The sequence below is a fragment of the Dendrobates tinctorius genome, unplaced genomic scaffold, assembly GCF_039654945.1.
Source record: "Dendrobates tinctorius isolate UK_male_01 unplaced genomic scaffold, ASM3965494v1 ptg000143l, whole genome shotgun sequence".
NCBI lineage: Eukaryota > Metazoa > Chordata > Amphibia > Anura > Dendrobatidae > Dendrobates > Dendrobates tinctorius.
Window position 1 is genome coordinate 23,834,588 of NW_027361810.1, and position 20,216 is coordinate 23,854,803.

Sequence of the window (20,216 nt, forward strand, 5' to 3'; positions counted from 1 at the left end):
AGCTTTTCAACAGTTCCCTTGGGCTTTAGCCAAAAACTTTTTGGTAGGTAAGATGTAATAAAATTTCAGTGCCTGAGCTATCACCAGCGCAGATACAGTATGTGTTGTAGATATACTTGGTGTATGGTGGGTCACGTCCAAACAAACCAGGAAAATTGGTCTTAAATTACTTGCGCCCTCGGGGGGGAAACTACTGAAACAATGGCGGTAGTTTATCCTAATCAATGGGAAGGTAATTGTCCGCATGCCTTGTTGGTAACTAGCACTACTGCTCCCGTCGTGCAAAGCCTGGTGCAGCTTCATGTTGATGTAGCGCCGGTGGACATGGCACCAGACATTCATAGGGTCTGATCTAATAGGACATTTACTTCTCAATAGTGAGATCAGGTCAACAACGTAAGGAGCATTTAAGAGGTCTGACCACAATGAATTGACGTTCCTAGAAACACTCATAGTCTAAACAGATTCGTTCGGGTGATATAATTTTTAAGCTTGCTTAAAAATTATCATTCTTGACAGCACATCATCCTCCAGTGCAAATAGGACATGTGCTGCCGAGAATAATGACGGCCTCGGCGCACTGAGTGATCTATTAGTGATAGGTCTGTGCGTAGGAGAAGTACGGTCGTCCTGTATATGCGGGCTACGAGACCCCTCTCTGATCGGCATGTAGCTGTTTAATGCCGCATGTCACCCCAGCGTAAATGCCCCCTAATGCCACAGTCACGTTTGATGCTTTTCCCAATACGGTTCTATTAGGATGTGGAAATCTGCCAAACTCTAACGAGCGCTGCCCCTGTGTGAGCGGACAGTACTGGGCCCGGGCACACAGACCTCGTCTTATTTGTGTTGTATTGCAGTCGGGGCCCACACAGTGTTTATGTACCGGTACAGCTCCAGTAGATATCAGGATTCATATTTTAGTTGCCTCTGTGGATATATTGAGGGTTGTAGTCCTAAATTTGAACTCTTAATTTTTAGTGATGAGAGAACGAGTTCGGATAAGGTCTTGACACATGCAGGGATTGTCTGTCTGTTAGGCCATTCCCTGCATGTGCTGGGACTGTCGAACAGCAGCGAGACATGCAGCCGCGGGGACTCGAACATAATATCCGGGCACGCCGCAGACACTCAGCACCCGAGCATGCTCAGATAACACCTTACCCAGCACATTCACTCATCACTATTAATTCTGAGAGTCTAATGTATGAAATCCAGAGTACAGGAGAAATGCCTATTGGTCTGGGGTCAGCAGGCTGGGAGCTGAAGCCACTGCTATGTATGCTGCCTGCATGCTGGGATTTCTGGTTCCTCCCCATTTCTATGATCAGCAGTGTAGTACCTTTTTTGTTGCTACTTTTCTATATCGCTAAATCTACGACAATAGCTGTCCTCTATGCAATGAATCTTGAGGAACTACAACACCCAGCATACTTAACGTATCAAAACTAACGAAGCTGTTCTTTGCATCAGATTGAATCAACTGTATCTAAGTGTACAAAACTTTATTTTCTATCTGACAATGTATCTAAAATTCCAAAGCTTTTCCCACAAGTATTACAATGTATCTGAGCTCACAAGCCTATTTTCTGCATTACTACTGTATCTAAGCTGTCCAGTCCTGAAACTCTGGCAGTGTATCTAATAAATCTGAGCCTTGTAGTCCTGTGTGACAGTGTACAGCAATGTATCGGAGCTCTGTAGTCCTGTGTGAGTGTATCTAATATATCTCAGCACTGTAGTCCTGTGTATCTCGGCTCTGTAGACCAGTGTATCTCAGCTCTGTAGTCCTGTTTATCTTCTGTATCTCAGCTCTGTAGTCCTGTGTATCTCCTGTATCTCAGTTCTGTAGTCCTGTGTATCTCAGCTCTGTAGTCCTGTGTATCTTCTGTATCTTAGCTCTGTAGTCCTGTGTATCTTCTGTATCTCAGCTCTGTAGTCCTGTGTATCTCCTGTATCTCAGCTCTGTAGTCCTGTGTATCTCCTGTATCTTAGCTCTGTAGTCCTGTGTATCTCAGCTTTGTAGTCCTGTGTATCTTCTGTATCTCAGCTCTGTAGTCCTGTGTATCTTCTGTATCTCAGCTCTGTAGTCCTGTGTATCTTCTGTATCTCAGCTCTGTAGTCCTGTGTATCTCCTGTATCTCAGCTCTGTAGTCCTGTGTATCTCAGCACTGTAGTCCTGTGTATCTCGGCTCTGTAGACCAGTGTATCTCAGCTCTGTAGTCCTGTTTATCTTCTGTATCTCAGCTCTGTAGTCCTGTGTATCTCCTGTATCTCAGTTCTGTAGTCCTGTGTATCTCAGCTCTGTAGTCCTGTGTATCTTCTGTATCTTAGCTCTGTAGTCCTGTGTATCTTCTGTATCTCAGCTCTGTAGTCCTGTGTATCTCCTGTATCTCAGCTCTGTAGTCCTGTGTATCTCCTGTATCTTAGCTCTGTAGTCCTGTGTATCTCAGCTTTGTAGTCCTGTGTATCTTCTGTATCTCAGCTCTGTAGTCCTGTGTATCTTCTGTATCTCAGCTCTGTAGTCCTGTGTATCTTCTGTATCTCAGCTCTGTAGTCCTGTGTATCTCCTGTATCTCAGCTCTGTAGTCCTGTGTATCTCAGCTATGTAGTCCTGTGTATCTCAGCTATGTAGTCCTGTGTATCTTCTGTATCTCAGCTCTGTAGTCCTGTGTATCTCCTGTATCTCAGCTCTGTAGTCCTGTGTATCTCCTGTGTCTCAGCTCTGTAGTCCTGTGTATCTCCTGTGTCTCGGCTCTGTAGTCCTGTATATCTCCTGTATCTCAGCTCTGTGTATCTCCTGTATCTCAGCTCTGTAGTCCTGTGTAGCTCAGCTCTGTGTATCTCCTGTATCTCGGCTCTATAGTCCTGTGTATCTCAGCTCTGTAGTCCTGTGTATCTCCTGTATCTCAGCTCTGTGTATCTCCTGTAGCTCAGCTCTGTAGTCCTGTGTATCTCCTGTAGCTCAGCTCTGTAGTCCTGTGTATCTCAGCTCTGTGTATCTCCTGTATCTCGGCTCTGTGTATCTCCTGTATCTCAGATCTGTGTATCTCCTGTAGCTCAGCTCTGTGTATCTCCTGTATCTCGGCTCCGTAGTCCTGTGTATCTCAGCTCTGTAGTCCTGTGTAGCTCAGCTCTGTGTATCTCCTGTATCTCGGCTCTGTAGTCCTGTGTATCTCAGCTCTGTAGTCCTGTGTATCTCATCTCTGTAGTCCTGTGTATCTCGGTTCTGTAGTCCTGTGTATCTCCTGTATCTCAGCTCCGTGTATCTCCTGTATCTCAGCTCTGTAGTCCTGTGTATCTCCTGTAGCTCAGCTCTGTAGTCCTGTGTATCTCAGCTCTGTGTATCTCAGCTCTGTGTATCTCCTGTATCTCAGCTCTGTGTATCTCCTGTAGCTCAGCTCTGTGTATCTCAGCTCTGTGTATCTCCTGTATCTCAGCTCTGTGTTTCTCAGCTCTGTGTATCTCCTGTATCTCAGCTCTGTGTATCTCCTGTATCTCGGCTCTGTAGTCCTGTGTATCTCAGCTCTGTAGTCCTGTGTATCTCCGGTATCTCAGCTCTGTGTATCTCCTGTAGCTCAGGTCTGTAGTCCTGTGTATCTCAGCTCTGTAGTCCTGTGTAGCTCAGCTCTGTGTATCTCCTGTAGCTCAGCTCTGTGTATCTCCTGTATCTCAGCTCTGTGTATCTCCTGTATCTCAGCTCTGTGTATCTCAGCTCTGTGTATCTCCTGTATCTCAGCTCTGTGTATCTCCTGTAGCTCAGCCCTGTATCCTCTGTATCTCAGCTCTGTAGTCCTGTGTATCTCCTGTATCTCAGCTCTGTAGTCCTGTGTATCTCCTGTATCTCAGCTCTGTAGTCCTGTGTATCTCCTGTATCTCGGCTCTGTAGTCCTGTGTATCTCAGCTCTGTAGTCCTGTGTATCTCAGCTCTGTAGTCCTGTGTATCTCCTGTATCTCAGCTCTGTGTATCTCCGGTATCTCAGCTCTGTGTATCTCCTGTAGCTCAGCTCTGTGTATCTCCTGTAGCTCAGCTCTGTAGTCCTGTGTATCTCAGCTCTGTGTATCTCTTGTATCTCAGCTCTGTGTATCTCCTGTATCTCAGCTCTGTAGTCCTGTGTATCTCCTGTATCTCAGCTCTGTAGTCTTGTGTATCTCCTGTGTCTCGGCTCTGTAGTCCTGTATATCTCCTGTATCTCAGCTCTGTGTATCTCCTGTATCTCGGCTCTGTAGTCCTGTGTATCTCAGCTCTGTGTATCTCCTGTAGCTCAGCTCTTTGTATCTCCTGTAGCTCAGCTCTGTGTATCTCCTGTAGCTCAGCTCTGTAGTCCTGTGTATCTCCTGTATCTCGGCTCTGTAGTCCTGTGTATCTCGGCTCTGTAGTCCTGTGTATCTCAGCTCTGTAGTCCTGTGTATCTCAGCTCTGTAGTCCTGTGTATCTCCGGTATCTCAGCTCTGTGTATCTCCGGTATCTCAGCTCTGTGTATCTCCTGTAGCTCAGCTCTGTGTATCTCCTGTAGCTCAGCTCTGTAGTCCTGTGTATCTCAGCTCTGTGTATCTCTTGTATCTCGGCTCTGTGTATCTCCTGTATCTCAGCTCTGTAGTCCTGTGTATCTCCTGTATCTCAGCTCTGTAGTCTTGTGTATCTCCTGTGTCTCGGCTCTGTAGTCCTGTATATCTCCTGTATCTCAGCTCTGTGTATCTCGGCTCTGTAGTCCTGTGTATCTCAGCTCTGTGTATCTCCTGTAGCTCAGCTCTTTGTATCTCCTGTAGCTCAGCTCTGTGTATCTCCTGTAGCTCAGCTCTGTAGTCCTGTGTATCTCCTGTATCTCGGCTCTGTAGTCCTGTGTATCTCAGCTCTGTAGTCCTGTGTATCTCCGGTATCTCAGCTCTGTGTATCTCCTGTAGCTCAGCTCTGTAGTCCTGTGTATCTCAGCTCTGTAGTCCTGTGTATCTCAGCTCTGTAGTCCTGTGTATCTCAGCTCTGTGTATCTCCTGTATCTCAGCTCTGTCTATCTCCTGTATCTCAGCTCTGTGTATCTCAGCTCTGTGTATCTCCTGTAGCTCAGCTCTGTATCTTCTGTATCTCAGCTCTGTAGTCCTGTGTATCTCCTGTATCTCAGCTCTGTAGTCCTGTGTATCTCAGCTCTGTAGTCCTGTGTATCTCCTGTATTTCAGCTCTGTAGTCCTGTGTATCTCCTGTGTCTCGGCTCTGTAGTCCTGTATATCTCCTGTATCTCAGCTCTGTGTATCTCCTGTATCTCAGCTCTGTAGTCCTGTGTAGCTCAGCTCTGTGTATCTCCTGTATCTCGGCTCTATAGTCCTGTGTATCTCAGCTCTGTAGTCCTGTGTATCTCCTGTATCTCAGCTCTGTGTATCTCCTGTAGCTCAGCTCTGTAGTCCTGTGTATCTCCTGTATCTCGGCTCTGTAGTCCTGTGTATCTCAGCTCTGTAGTCCTGTGTATCTCAGCTCTGTAGTCCTGTGTATCTCCTGTATCTCAGCTCTGTGTATCTCCGGTATCTCAGCTCTGTGTATCTCCTGTAGCTCAGCTCTGTGTATCTCCTGTAGCTCAGCTCTGTAGTCCTGTGTATCTCAGCTCTGTGTATCTCTTGTATCTCGGCTCTGTGTATCTCCTGTATCTCAGCTCTGTAGTCCTGTGTATCTCCTGTATCTCAGCTCTGTAGTCTTGTGTATCTCCTGTGTCTCGGCTCTGTAGTCCTGTATATCTCCTGTATCTCAGCTCTGTGTATCTCCTGTATCTCGGCTCTGTAGTCCTGTGTATCTCAGCTCTGTGTATCTCCTGTAGCTCAGCTCTTTGTATCTCCTGTAGCTCAGCTCTGTGTATCTCCTGTAGCTCAGCTCTGTAGTCCTGTGTATCTCCTGTATCTCGGCTCCGTAGTCCTGTGTATCTCAGCTCTGTAGTCCTGTGTATCTCCGGTATCTCAGCTCTGTGTATCTCCTGTAGCTCAGCTCTGTAGTCCTGTGTATCTCAGCTCTGTAGTCCTGTGTATCTCAGCTCTGTGTATCTCCTGTATCTCAGCTCTGTGTATCTCAGCTCTGTGTATCTCCTGTATCTCAGCTCTGTGTATCTCCCTGTAGCTCAGCTCTGTATCTTCTGTATCTCAGCTCTGTAGTCCTGTGTATCTCCTGTATCTCAGCTCTGTAGTCCTGTGTATCTCAGCTCTGTAGTCCTGTGTATCTCCTGTATTTCAGCTCTGTAGTCCTGTGTATCTCCTGTGTCTCGGCTCTGTAGTCCTGTATATCTCCTGTATCTCAGCTCTGTGTATCTCCTGTATCTCAGCTCTGTAGTCCTGTGTAGCTCAGCTCTGTGTATCTCCTGTATATCGGCTCTATAGTCCTGTGTATCTCAGCTCTGTAGTCCTGTGTATCTCCTGTATCTCAGCTCTGTGTATCTCCTGTAGCTCAGCTCTGTAGTCCTGTGTATCTCCTGTAGCTCAGCTCTGTAGTCCTGTGTATCTCAGCTCTGTGTATCTCCTGTATCTCGGCTCTGTGTATCTCCTGTATCTCAGCTCTGTGTATCTCCTGTAGCTCAGCTCTGTGTATCTCCTGTATCTCGGCTCTGTAGTCCTGTGTATCTCAGCTCTGTAGTCCTGTGTAGCTCAGCTCTGTGTATCTCCTGTATCTCGGCTCTGTAGTCCTGTGTATCTCAGCTCTGTAGTCCTGTGTATCTCATCTCTGTAGTCCTGTGTATCTCGGCTCTGTAGTCCTGTGTATCTCCTGTATCTCAGCTCCGTGTATCTCCTGTATCTCAGCTCTGTAGTCCTGTGTATCTCCTGTAGCTCAGCTCTGTAGTCCTGTGTATCTCAGCTCTGTGTATCTCCTGTATCTCAGCTCTGTGTATCTCCTGTAGCTCAGCTCTGTGTATCTCAGCTCTGTGTTTCTCAGCTCTGTGTATCTCCTGTATCTCGGCTCTGTAGTCCTGTGTATCTCAGCTCTGTAGTCCTGTGTATCTCCGGTATCTCAGCTCTGTGTATCTCCTGTAGCTCAGGTCTGTAGTCCTGTGTATCTCAGCTCTGTAGTCCTGTGTAGCTCAGCTCTGTGTATCTCCTGTATCTCAGCTCTGTCTATCTCCTGTATCTCAGCTCTGTGTATCTCAGCTCTGTGTATCTCCTGTATCTCAGCTCTGTGTATCTCCTGTAGCTCAGCCCTGTATCCTCTGTATCTCAGCTCTGTAGTCCTGTGTATCTCCTGTATCTCAGCTCTGTAGTCCTGTGTATCTCCTGTATCTCAGCTCTGTAGTCCTGTGTATCTCCTGTATCTCGGCTCTGTAGTCCTGTGTATCTCGGCTCTGTAGTCCTGTGTATCTCAGCTCTGTAGTCCTGTGTATCTCAGCTCTGTAGTCCTGTGTATCTCCTGTATCTCAGCTCTGTGTATCTCCGGTATCTCAGCTCTGTGTATCTCCTGTAGCTCAGCTCTGTGTATCTCCTGTAGCTCAGCTCTGTAGTCCTGTGTATCTCAGCTCTGTGTATCTCCTGTATCTCGGCTCTGTGTATCTCCTGTATCTCAGCTCTGTAGTCCTGTGTATCTCCTGTATCTCAGCTCTGTAGTCTTGTGTATCTCCTGTGTCTCGGCTCTGTAGTCCTGTATATCTCCTGTATCTCAGCTCTGTGTATCTCCTGTATCTCGGCTCTGTAGTCCTGTGTATCTCCTGTAGCTCAGCTCTTTGTATCTCCTGTAGCTCAGCTCTGTGTATCTCCTGTAGCTCAGCTCTGTAGTCCTGTGTATCTCCTGTATCTCGGCTCTGTAGTCCTGTGTATCTCAGCTCTGTAGTCCTGTGTATCTCCGGTATCTCAGCTCTGTGTATCTCCTGTAGCTCAGCTCTGTAGTCCTGTGTATCTCAGCTCTGTAGTCCTGTGTATCTCAGCTCTGTGTATCTCCTGTATCTCAGCTCTGTCTATCTCCTGTATCTCAGCTCTGTGTATCTCAGCTCTGTGTATCTCCTGTATCTCAGCTCTGTGTATCTCCTGTAGCTCAGCTCTGTGTATCTCCTGTAGCTCAGCTCTGTATCTTCTGTATCTCAGCTCTGTAGTCCTGTGTATCTCCTGTATCTCAGCTCTGTAGTCCTGTGTATCTCAGCTCTGTAGTCCTGTGTATCTCCTGTATCTCAGCTCTGTAGTCCTGTGTATCTCCTGTATCTCAGCTCTGTAGTCTTGTGTATCTCCTGTGTCTCGGCTCTGTAGTCCTGTATATCTCCTGTATCTCAGCTCTGTGTATCTCCTGTATCTCGGCTCTGTAGTCCTGTGTATCTCCTGTAGCTCAGCTCTTTGTATCTCCTGTAGCTCAGCTCTGTGTATCTCCTGTAGCTCAGCTCTGTAGTCCTGTGTATCTCCTGTATCTCGGCTCTGTAGTCCTGTGTATCTCAGCTCTGTAGTCCTGTGTATCTCCGGTATCTCAGCTCTGTGTATCTCCTGTAGCTCAGCTCTGTAGTCCTGTGTATCTCAGCTCTGTAGTCCTGTGTATCTCAGCTCTGTGTATCTCCTGTATCTCAGCTCTGTCTATCTCCTGTATCTCAGCTCTGTGTATCTCAGCTCTGTGTATCTCCTGTATCTCAGCTCTGTGTATCTCCTGTAGCTCAGCTCTGTGTATCTCCTGTAGCTCAGCTCTGTATCTTCTGTATCTCAGCTCTGTAGTCCTGTGTATCTCCTGTATCTCAGCTCTGTAGTCCTGTATATCTCAGCTCTGTAGTCCTGTGTATCTCCTGTATCTCAGCTCTGTAGTCCTGTGTATCTCAGCTCTGTAGTCCTGTGTATCTCCTGTATCTCAGCTCTGTAGTCCTGTGTATCTCCTGTATCTCGGCTCTGTAGTCCTGTGTATCTCAGCTCTGTAGTCCTGTGTATCTCCGGTATCTCAGCTCTGTGTATCTCCTGTAGCTCAGCTCTGTGTATCTCCTGTAGCTCAGCTCTGTGTATCTCCTGTAGCTCAGCTCTGTAGTCCTGTGTATCTCCGGTATCTCAGCTCTGTAGTCCTGTGTATCTCCTGTATCTTAGCTCTGTAGTCCTGTGTATCTCCTGTAGCTCAGCTCTGTAGTCCTGTGTATCTCCGGTATCTCAGCTCTGTTTATCTCCTGTAACTCAGCTCTGTGTATCTCCTGTAGCTCAGCTCTGTGTATCTCCTGTAGCTCAGCTCTGTGTATCTCCTGTAGCTCAGCTCTGTGTATCTCCTGTAGCTCAGCTCTGTAGTCCTGTGTATCTCCTGTATCTCGGCTCTGTAGTCCTGTGTATCTCAGCTCTGTAGTCCTGTGTATCTCCTGTATCTCAGCTCTGTAGTCCTGTGTATCTCCGGTATCTCAGCTCTGTGTATCTCCGGTATCTCAGCTCTGTGTATCTCCTGTAGCTCAGCTCTGTGTATCTCCTGTAGCTCAGCTCTGTGTATCTCCTGTAGCTCAGCTCTGTAGTCCTGTGTATCTCAGCTCTGTGTATCTCAGCTCTGTGTATCTCCTGTGTCTCAGCTCTGTGTATCTCCTGTATCTCAGATCTGTGTATCTCCTGTATCTCAGCTCTGTGTATCTCCGGTAGCTCAGCTCTGACCTCTATCACTGGCTGTGACTCCGCTCTGTGGCCACGCCCATGTGTGGGTGTGTCCCCTGACTCCTCCCCCTGCTGGCAGAGGCGACTCTCCCGGGGATCGCTCGTTACTCGGAGCCGGAGGTGGTCGGTGCCGGAGCCTCATTCCCGGGGTGAGTGCCCCCCGAGCCCCTTCCTCTGGGGTCTGCAGAGCCCCCGGTCCTGGCGCAGGCGGCTGAGCCTCTGTCATTGCTCTGGGCTATTTTTGGTCCCTGGGTGTCAGGTGCAGTCTACTGTCCTGCAAGGCCAGAGATCCGGGGACCCTGCACCTAATACGGGGGTGGGTGTCAGGACTGTCCTGTAGCATTGGGGGCCCCTTACATCTATATCCAGGGGCCACACTTCATGAAGTAGGGATGACCCCTTTAATGGGTCACTGTGAGGCTGTAGAGTAGTGCAGGTCACCCAAAGGGGGACCCCAAAAATCCATGTTTATTTTGGGGAGGAGGCTGCCATGTTGTCTTTAGGGTGTGTGCACACGTTGCGGAATCTGCTGCGGATTTACCTGTGGATTATTTATATAGCGCCATTAATTCCACGGTGCTGCACATGAGGAGAGGGGGGTTACATACAAAGTTATAGAGATCGTAATGAGTTGCTGTTTTTGTTTTGAATCTGCCGTCTATAGCGTCATAAGTGAGAGTTTAAAGGGAAGTAAGAATATTTGTATTATTTTGATATGATGTGATTTATTTTTCTTTTAAGTCGTGCTACTACTTCTGCGTTCCCTCAGTTCGTGTTAGGAATAAATGAACTCTGCAGTTTTCTCCAGCGGAACTACAACTCCCATCATGCCCTGACAGCGTGCTGCTGGGAGTCGTCGTTTTGCTGGTTGGAGATCGTTGAATCCCACTCAGCGCAAATCTTTTATCCCACCTCGGAGCAGTAACTGACCATATCCCCCCTTTAACTTGAAATCACTGGTGCAGTCTATTTTGGTGCCGAAGTCAGAGGTAGATCCATTGTTTGAACACATTGGACTGGCTAATAAAAAAAAAAATCTATGAAAAATTAATGAATTTAAAACAAACAAAAAGACTGTGAAATCGCCCTTAGGTTTAGGTTAGGCTTCTTTCACACTTCAGTTTTTTACAATCAGTCACAATCCGCCAGGTTTTGAAAAAAACGGATCCGCAACTTTCTTTTGAGGATCCGTTTTTTCCCCATTGACTTCCATTATTGGCGGATTGTGACGGATTGCCGTCCGTTGCATAACACCATAGTTTATAATGGTTACGTGGTATCTGTGGGAAAAAAAAGATGGCTACCACACATACCTGAAACACAGACGTGTGAAAGAAGCCTTAGGCTATGTGCACACGCTGCAGATTCACCAGCGGATCCGCAGGTAAATTGACCTGTGGTTTTACCTGCGGATTGGCCAGTGGTTTTCCCCTGTAGTTTGACACCTGGACAATGGAATAGGTGGCAAACTGCATCGGAATCCGCAGAAAGAATTGACATGTCAATTCTTTCTGCGGATTTAAAACTGCAGCTTTTCCGCAGTGAAAAAACCGCAGCATGTGCACTGCGGATTGTAAATCCCATAGACTATAATGGTACTGTACACTGTCTGCAGAACTGCTGCGGATCCGCAGAGGCCAAATCCGCAGCGTGTGCACGTACCCTTAGGGTACGTGCACACGCTGCGGATTGGGGTGCGGATTTGGCCGCGCGGATTTTGTAAAATCCGCAGGTAAATCTGCAGGTCAAAAGACCTGCGGTTTTACCTGCGGATTGCTCTGCGGTTTTGCCCTGCGGTTTTTTATCTCTACAATGGAGGAGATGGCAAACCGCAGCGGAATCCGCAGAAAGAATTGACATGTCAATTCTTTCTGCGGTTTCAAAACCGCAGGAAAAACCGCACCATGGTTTTTTATTCCCATAGGGAATCATGGTACTGTACACCGCAGCAAAAACTGCTGTGGACCCACAGCGGCCATATCCGCTGCAGAACCGCAGCAGAATCCGCAGCGTGTGCACACACCCTTAGTGGTTGCTTTTAGGCTACGTTCCTATGATTTGCTTTTGGTGAGTTTTGATGTTGCAGATTTTCTACACACATTAAGTAAATTAGGTTATTTGCATTTTTTCGAAAAATACGCAATGTAAAAAAAATCACCAAAAACTCAGAGGGAACTTCGGCTTATGCTGGAGCTTCACATGCCACTGCAGTTATGTGTTGTATCACTCCATGACAATGCATTGCTTCAAGTACCGATGAAGCATATGATTTTTATGTGGGACTTTTGCAAAATTGTTGCCGCTCCCAGGTGAGAGCCATACAACATACAAATTCCACATACAAAGTTCTTCTAGGCTATGTGCCCACGTAGCGTTTTATTCCGGACACTAAAAACCGGACTCCTTCCCAGAAATCGGGCGTTTTTTTCCGCGCGATTTTACCGCGATTATGTTTGCGATTTTGCCACGATTTTTGTGTGCGATATTCAAGCACTTTCCAAGTGATTTGAAGCATCGCTTGGAAAGTGATTGACAGGTTGGTCACACTCGTCAAACATAGTGTTTGACAAGTGTGAGCAGCTTTTTACTATTGAGGCCGCCTATGCGGCATCAATAGTAAAAGATAAAATGTTAAAAATGCTAAAAAAAAAATAAAAAATCGGGGTATATTTACCTTCCGGCGTCCCGTGCTGCCATCCCGGGCCTCAGCGTTCCCACCGATGCCTTGCGAGACCTGTGATGACGTTGGTCTCGCGTTGCTATAGCGATCTCGCGAGACCACGTCATCACAGGACCTTGCCGCAAGGCATTACTGGGAACGCTGAGGCCGGTAATGCAGCGCGGGACGTCGGAAGGAAAATATACCCCGATTTTTTTCTTTTTTTTTTTACAGGGGTATGGTACCCAGGGCCTGGAGGACAGTCTCCTCTCCTCCACACCGTGGGTGCCAACCGCACATGAGACGCTTAACTTCCTGCATGGTGGGCATAGCCACATGCGGGAAGTCAGCGATTCTCATGCATTCCTATGGGTGCGGAATCGCGGCAATTCTTTGCGATTCCGCACAAAAGAATGAGCATGCTGCGATTTTTTTTCCGCGATGTGATTCCGCCGCAGAAAAAAGCGCAGCATTAGCACAGCATGTGCGGAATGCCATAGGAATGCATGGGGGGCGTTCTGTACTCGATTTTTAAACGTTTTCGCGCCAAAAATCGCCGCAAAAATGCTGAAAAATCGCATCGTGGGCACACAGCCTGAATCCAAGTCTAGGAGTGGAGACAAAATATTAGAATTCTTCCTGCATACTTCTACTTCCTTTACGATCCACACTTTTTACTGATTTCAATCTAATGAGTAGACTGGGAATAGAGACGCACTTGTTTCCATCATCTTCTGTTTGCATAGGGATTGTGTGGGTCCATTTTTCGCCTCTAGGTGGCAGTGACATGTTTCCTAGAAATCCTCCCTGCATGGGTTAAATGTGGCTTTCCTGGGAATCCTGCAGTAGGCTCTCCTGGAGCAAGTGGCATAAACTAATGTGAACTGTGTTTTGGTTTTATGGGATTTATTGGCTGCATCTGGCAATGGGGGATGGGATGGATTTACAGTAAATTGCCACTTGCTTTTGTTAGTCTAAAAAAAATCCTCTTTGCACCTTCATCATTTCAGGATCAAACGCTATTTCAGTAACGTGTTGGTAAATTTGGTATATAGCGTGCAGAGGCAGTCAAGGAATCTGAGACCTTTTAATTTCTGTGCTGCAAGTTTTATCAGAAATCCTTTGGATGTGCCGTCCCTTTTGTCTTCTCTTGGTTTGAAATCCTTGTAAGGTGTTATATGAGCATGCTTGTGTCTTAATTGAGTATTTTCGGTGTTCTCAAAAAAAAAAATGCTTGTTTCCTCTTGGCTGCATTTCTCGCTACTGTTCGACAGCCGCAACGCATGCCGGGATTTCCTGTTTATTAAGCAATCCTTGCATGTGTTGTGGCTGTCGGACAGCAGTGAGACATGCAGCCGCGGGGACTTGAGCATTTTTTTTTGAGAACACCGAAAATACTCAATTAAGACACAAGCATGCTCATATAACACCTTATCCAAGCACGCTCACTCATCGCTAAACGTGATGTGAACAGAACCCTACCGTGCATTTAAAGCGGGCAGGTGCTGGCAAGAACAATTCTATTTTATGCGCACAGAACAATTGCATTAATAATCGTTCTGTGCACATGAAAATGCGGTTAACCTGTGCCTTTCGGCTTACAGGTAGGTGATGTACCTTTTGTTTTGGCCATTGTTAATGCCCCCTCAGGGGGTGTGCGCACAATGGCTTTTTCAAGTGGATTCTGCCCCAATACCTGCCTGAAAAAGTGCTGAAAAGCTTGAGCACATGAATCTCTATGTAAAAATGACTTGTTGTGCATATGATCAGGCTTTCCAGCACCAAGCAAGATTTATGTATCACCCCCCCACCACCACCACCTAAAAAAAAAACACCAAAAAAAACAATAACTTGTGTAAGATAGCCTTTTAGGTAGAAATTTGCCAAGACCGCACAAGGGTTAATCGTCATTTTTCTGAGTGCACACAACTTTCTAGTATGCGGAAACCTCTTTGTGCCTGACCCTCCCTATTACTAAACAGTCTCGGGCGGCCCTGTGACCTTACATTGTGCTGTGGGGAGGATCGTGTTTGTTTTTTCTCTATTTATTACTGTGGTTTTATTTTTATGCTGTTTAGTACATATTTATTAACTTCTCTTTTCACCCTGGCGCCACAGACTTGTACAACAACGGTTCTCACATTCATCATTAGGCCAAACTCAATAAAAATGACCATTTCTCCGGCCATCAGACTAGGCCTCATGTGCGAGTAGTCATGGCTTTCATAGCAACCAATCAGATCTCTTCTTTCATCTCATAACCTGCTGTACAAAAATAAAAGCTGACCTACGATTGGTTGCTATGGGCAACGCCTCGACGTTCTATGGCTGCTTTTGTTTTGTTTTTTATACACCGTATACGTAAAGGGTTTTGGGGCGAATTTCTTAAGCTTTTATGACGAGGGGGAGTTTTCTGAAAACCGTTTTAATGGAGGGTAACATAGTAAAGGTGCCCTTAAAGGTTGAGGAACTCTTTACTGTATGTCATTTTCTGGTCTGATTTCACAGAAAGAAAACAAAATCGGACAGTGTGAACAGGGATCTAAAAAAAGGGAAACAAAAAATTACACGTCGGGTTAAATAGTGGGAAAAAAACAAATGTGAGTGTTTTATTGTTTTTAACATTTATTCTACAGTGAAAAAGACTTAGTGACTTTCCAGATCGGTACAGCTATGGCGATACCAATCCTATAGAGGTTTATTTTTCTTTTTAAAATACAGTGGGGAAAAAAAGTATTTAGTCAGTCAGCAATAGTGCAAGTTCCACCACTTAAAAAGATGAGAGGCGTCTGTAATTTACATCATAGGTAGACCTCAACTATGGGAGACAAACTGAGAAAAAAAAAATCCAGAAAATCACATTGTCTGTTTTTTTTTCATTTTATTTGCATATTATGGTGGAAAATAAGTATTTGGTCACAAACAAAATTTCATCTCAATACTTTGTGATATATCCTTTGTTGGCAATGACAGAGGTCAAACGTTTTCTGTAAGTCTTCACAAGGTTGCCACACACTGTTGTTGGTATGTTGGCCCATTCCTCCATGCAGATCTCCTCTAGAGCAGTGATGTTTTTGGCTTTTCGCTTGGCAACACGGACTTTCAACTCCCTCCAAAGGTTTTCTATAGGGTTGAGATCTGGAGACTGGCTAGGCCACTCCAGGACCTTGAAATGCTTCTTACGAAGCCACTCCTTCGTTGCCCTGGCGGTGTGCTTTGGATCATTGTCATGTTGAAAGACCCAGCCACGTTTCATCTTCAATGCCCTTGCTGATGGAAGGAGGTTTGCACTCAAAATCTCACGATACATGGCCCCATTCATTCTTTCATGTACCCAGATCAGTCGTCCTGGCCCCTTTGCAGAGAAACAGCCCCAAAGCATGATGTTTCCACCACCATGCTTTACAGTAGGTATGGTGTTTGATGGATGCAACTCAGTATTCTTTTTCCTCCAAACACGACAAGTTATGTTTCTACCAAACAGTTCCAGTTTGGTTTCATCAGACCATAGGACATTCTCCCAAAACTCCTCTGGATCATCCAAATGCTCTCTAGCAAACTTCAGACGGGCCCGGACATGTACAGGCTTAAGCAGTGGGACACGTCTGGCACTGCAGGATCTGAGTCCATGGTGGCTTAGTGTGTTACTTATGGTAGGCCTTGTTACATTGGTCCCAGCTCTCTGCAGTTCATTCACTAGGTCCCCCCCGCGTGGTTCTGGGATTTTTGCTCACCGTTCTTGTGATCATTCTGACCCCACGGGGTGGGATTTTGCGTGGAGCACCAGATCGAGGGAGATTATCAGTGGTCTTGTATGTCTTCCATTTTCTAATTATTGCTCCCACAGTTGATTTCTTCACTCCAAGCTGGTTGGCTATTGCAGATTCAGTCTTCCCAGCCTGGTGAAGGGCTACAATTTTGTTTCTGGTGTCCTTTGACAGCTCTTTGGTCTTCACCATAGTGGAGTTTGGAGTCAGACTGTTTGAGGGTGTGCACAGGTGTCTTTTTATACTGATAACAAGTTTAAACAGGTGCCATTACTACAGGTAATGAGTGGAGGAAAGAGGAGACTCTTAAAGAAGAAGTTACAGGTCTGTGAGAGCCAGAAATCTTGATTGCTTGTTTCTGACCAAATACTTATTTTCCACCATAATATGCTAATAAAATGAAAAAAAAACAGACAATGTGATTTTCTGGATTTTTTTTTCTCAGTTTGTCTCCCATAGTTGAGGTCTACCTATGATGTAAATTACAGACGCCTCTCATCTTTTTAAGTGGTGGAACTTACACTATTGCTGACTGACTAAATACTTTTTTTCCCCACTGTATCTATATCCTATTGGTTTAAAACTCAGAACTTTTTTTCTCCCGTTTGTGTGTATTACCACCATTTATTTTCATTGGTCGAGCGGTGTAAGTTTTGTTTTTTTTGCCCGTGACCTGTAATTTTATCGATATAAGTTTGACATACGTATGAAGTTTTGATCTCCATTTATTGCATTTTTTTTACAGTACTGATACTAAAAAAAACTACAATTCTCACATTTTTTTTATTTTACATTTAGTGCTTAACGTACGATTGAAATAATTTTATATTGTGACAGATCAGACTTTTATGGACCCGATGATGCCAATTATTTTTTTTTACTTTTTTTTTTTTTTTTTAACTGTGGAAAGGAAGATAATTCAAACTATTATTTTTTACTTTATTTTTTAGAATCCCCCCTTCCTCGGGGACCTCGAACCTGTGATTGTTTGATTGCTTGTACCGTATACTGCAATAGTACGGTATTACTGTATATAGCAAAATTAAGGTTCTCCTATGAATTTTGTAGGAAAGACCAACCAGTAAAGCGACATGCACCTTCAGACGGCCGCTCGCCTTCCATGGCAGCCCATTGACTCTCTGCAATTGCCGATGTGCTTTGGTAGTCAGTCCTTTTGTAGTCAGTCCTTTTAAATGCTCGTCAGTGATTGATGGCCCATTTATATGGTTAAACAGCGGTGATTGGTGATTGGCGGTTGCTCCCGTTGCTGCTGGTAGTCACAGGTGGCATCTGTATTACACAGCCTGCACCTGATTACTCTCCTTACTCCCACCGCTGGCCTCTTTCACACATCAGTATTTTTGATCAGTATTTCATCAGTATTTGTATGCCAAAACCAGGAGTGTCTCCAAAACAAAGAACAGACATCAGTCTTTCAATTATATTTTTTTCTTGGTAAGTTCCATTCCTGGCTTTGGCATACAAACACTGATGCAAAATACTGACCAAACACTGACGTGTGAATGAGCCTTAAGGCTGTGTGCACATGATGCCGATATCCAGCGGATCCGCAGCAGATTTTACTGCGCAGAAAAGTTGCATATCCGCATTGTGATGTACAGTACCATTAAAAGCAATGAAAAAAAAAAAAACACTGTGCAGACGCTGCAGATTTTTCCGCGCGGTTTTCCTGCAGTACAAAATCCGCAGCATGTTACTTCTTTTTGTGCGGTTTTCCACCTCCCCTGTCTCCAAATCCGCAGGGGGGAATCCGCAGTGTAAAACCGCAAGAAAACCGCAGGAAAAATGCAGGTCATTTGACCTGCGGATTTCTTCCATTCTGCGCGGAAAAATCCACAGGGCTAAAAAGTCCGTCTGCACTCAGCCTAAGGGTGTGTGCACACGCTGCGGATTCTGCTGCGGTTCCGTCCGCTGCGGGTCCGCAGCAGTTTTTGCTGTGGTGTACAGTACCATAATATCCTATGGATATTAAAAACCGCAGTGCAGACGGTGCGGATTTTTCCGCGCGGTTTTCCTGCGGTTTCTAAACCGCAATAAGAATTGACATGTCAATTCTTTTTGCGGATTCCGCTGCAGTTTGCCATCTCCTCCATTGTGGAGATGAAAAACCGCAGGCCTTTTGACCTGCAGATTTACCTGAGGATTTTACAAAATCCGTGCGGCCAAATCCGCACTCACAATCCGCAGCGTGTGCACGCACCCTAAGGACTTCATTACGAATTTTGAGCGTTTTTTTTTTTTTTTTTTTCAAAATTCATTTCTGATTACGATCAGCGGCTAGTATTGCAAAATCAATCATCAATGGGAGTAGAAATAAACCAGTATGTTCTAAACCGATCATCAAACACAGACCTGTCACGAATGTATTCGGCGACCGAATCCGAACATATTCACTCAACTCTAGTTATGTCCTACACAGGGAAGGGGTCAAATGGATAATTGGATTACCCATATTATAACAATGGTGAAGCATCTTTTTTTTTAAAGAATTTAGCATTGTGCTGCTACTCTGTTACTCCTCTTGGAAATAAATGACAACTGTGTGTGTCCCGTTTGTTAGCCATTTTGAAATACCCAGCACCTTATGGTTGTCTTAAGTGTGGGCAGCAACCACGAGCACCCAACCAAAATGATTTGTGTCGCTTCTAACCTCAGCCATGATAATGATGACAGACACACTTTTGTGACCCATACCGACCTTCCTGTTACTGCGGCCTCCGTCAACAAACTTATAATGACAAGTGACTAATAAATAACGCGTTGTATAAATATGCCGACAGGCTTCGCACACATCAGGGGTTAATATGCCGATACGCGCTGCGCCGTTATCCTACGCACACAAAAAAAAAGTGTTGATAAAATTCTGTTTGAAATTTTACAAAAATAATGCATTGGATGTGGCAGATTTATTAGGCTTCAGACACTTTTTAATCCAGATTTAAGAAAAAAAAAAAAGTGGGTTTAAAGACCTGGAAGAAACTTTCGTCAAAGTTAGATAAAATCCAATATGTCCAGCAAGTAGACATAGTTACTAATCAGGCTCTGGGAGAAGGTACGCTGTCTTTTGCTCCCACTCGCATATTGCGCGGTTTTGGGAAGTGACAACTAAGCAGTGACTCTGGAACAACATGAATTTCTCATTGGCCTCTTCTCTACTCTAGGCCAGGGTTCCCCAACTCCAGTCCTCAAGGCCCACCTACAGATCATGTTTTCAGGATTTCCAGATAATTGCATCACCTGTACAATACAAGGGAAATCCTGAAAACATGATCTGTTGGTGGGCCTTGAGGACTGGAGTTGGGGAACCCTGCTCTAGGCCACCAGGGAGTTTTACAGTAGGTTTACCCCACAGGAAAAAAAAAAAAGTGACGTTGCTTCCTTGCGGCGGGTTCCTCAGGGAATCTGCTCCAAATTTGACAGTCAAAAGACTGCAAACACCATGAGGGGAAAAAAATGCTTCAAAAACCTCTTTGAGAGTATGTTCAGGTGGAGATTCTGTTGGTTTTGAAGTAGATGCAATAAAAAAAATCAGCAGCAGAGAGTATTCAAAAAGGAAAAATACTGCAACGTCCCTTTCAAAACCACTTTAGGGCCTGTGCACATGTTGCAGATTTGTCAGGTTTTTTTTTCCTGCGCGTTTGAAGGGTTTCCGGATTCCAGCAAAGTGAATTGAGAATCCTGAAGTTTCATGCACGCGTTGCTTATTTTTGACTTTCAGATTTAAGTCTTCAGCATGTCAATTCTTTCAGCGTTTTTGCTGCACGTTTCCCTCATACTAATAAGTGGCGCAAAAAAAAAAATGGCAAAACGCATTTATTATACACAGCGTTTTCCTGCCAAGAGATACAGAAATGGTGCACCAAAATGTGTGCACATGCCCTACGGTGTATACATACTAAGGAGCTGAGCGATTGCTTCTTTTACGCCTTTTTTATTTTTTTGTATAGTTTTGTGTATTTTTCCGTTTGCCTCATTTATAAAGTCACTTTTATGTTTCCACTGTTTTTTGTTTTTTTTTCTTTAGTTCACCACTATAAGTCGGGTTTAGATATTTTTGCCTAAGTCATCATTTGCAAAATTCTGAAAGTTTTCTATCTAAATGCACTAGATCCCACCCCCTCTTTTATACGCTAGATTTTTTTTTTTTTTCACAATTTTACACAACGTGTGCAACTTTTGCACTAAAAAGTCGTCAAAGACAAAAATAAAAATGATTTTTTTAT

General features: G+C 45.1%; 1 protein-coding gene across 3 annotated transcripts in view; it reads left to right on the forward strand.

Annotated features, from left to right (window-relative positions):
* Positions 1-245: 245 nt before the first annotated feature.
* The window catches only part of LYPD6B (LY6/PLAUR domain containing 6B), a 66,920-nt gene continuing 46,949 nt past the window's right edge, over positions 246-20,216 (forward strand). The window contains exon 1 of one of the 3 annotated variants that reach the window (XM_073545592.1): positions 246-377. The gene's annotated coding sequence lies outside the window, so the exon portion shown is untranslated. Of the gene's footprint in view, positions 378-9,546; positions 9,696-14,647; positions 14,806-20,216 lie in introns of those variants that run through there. The other 2 variants (XM_073545591.1, XM_073545593.1) reach the window with 2 other exon arrangements.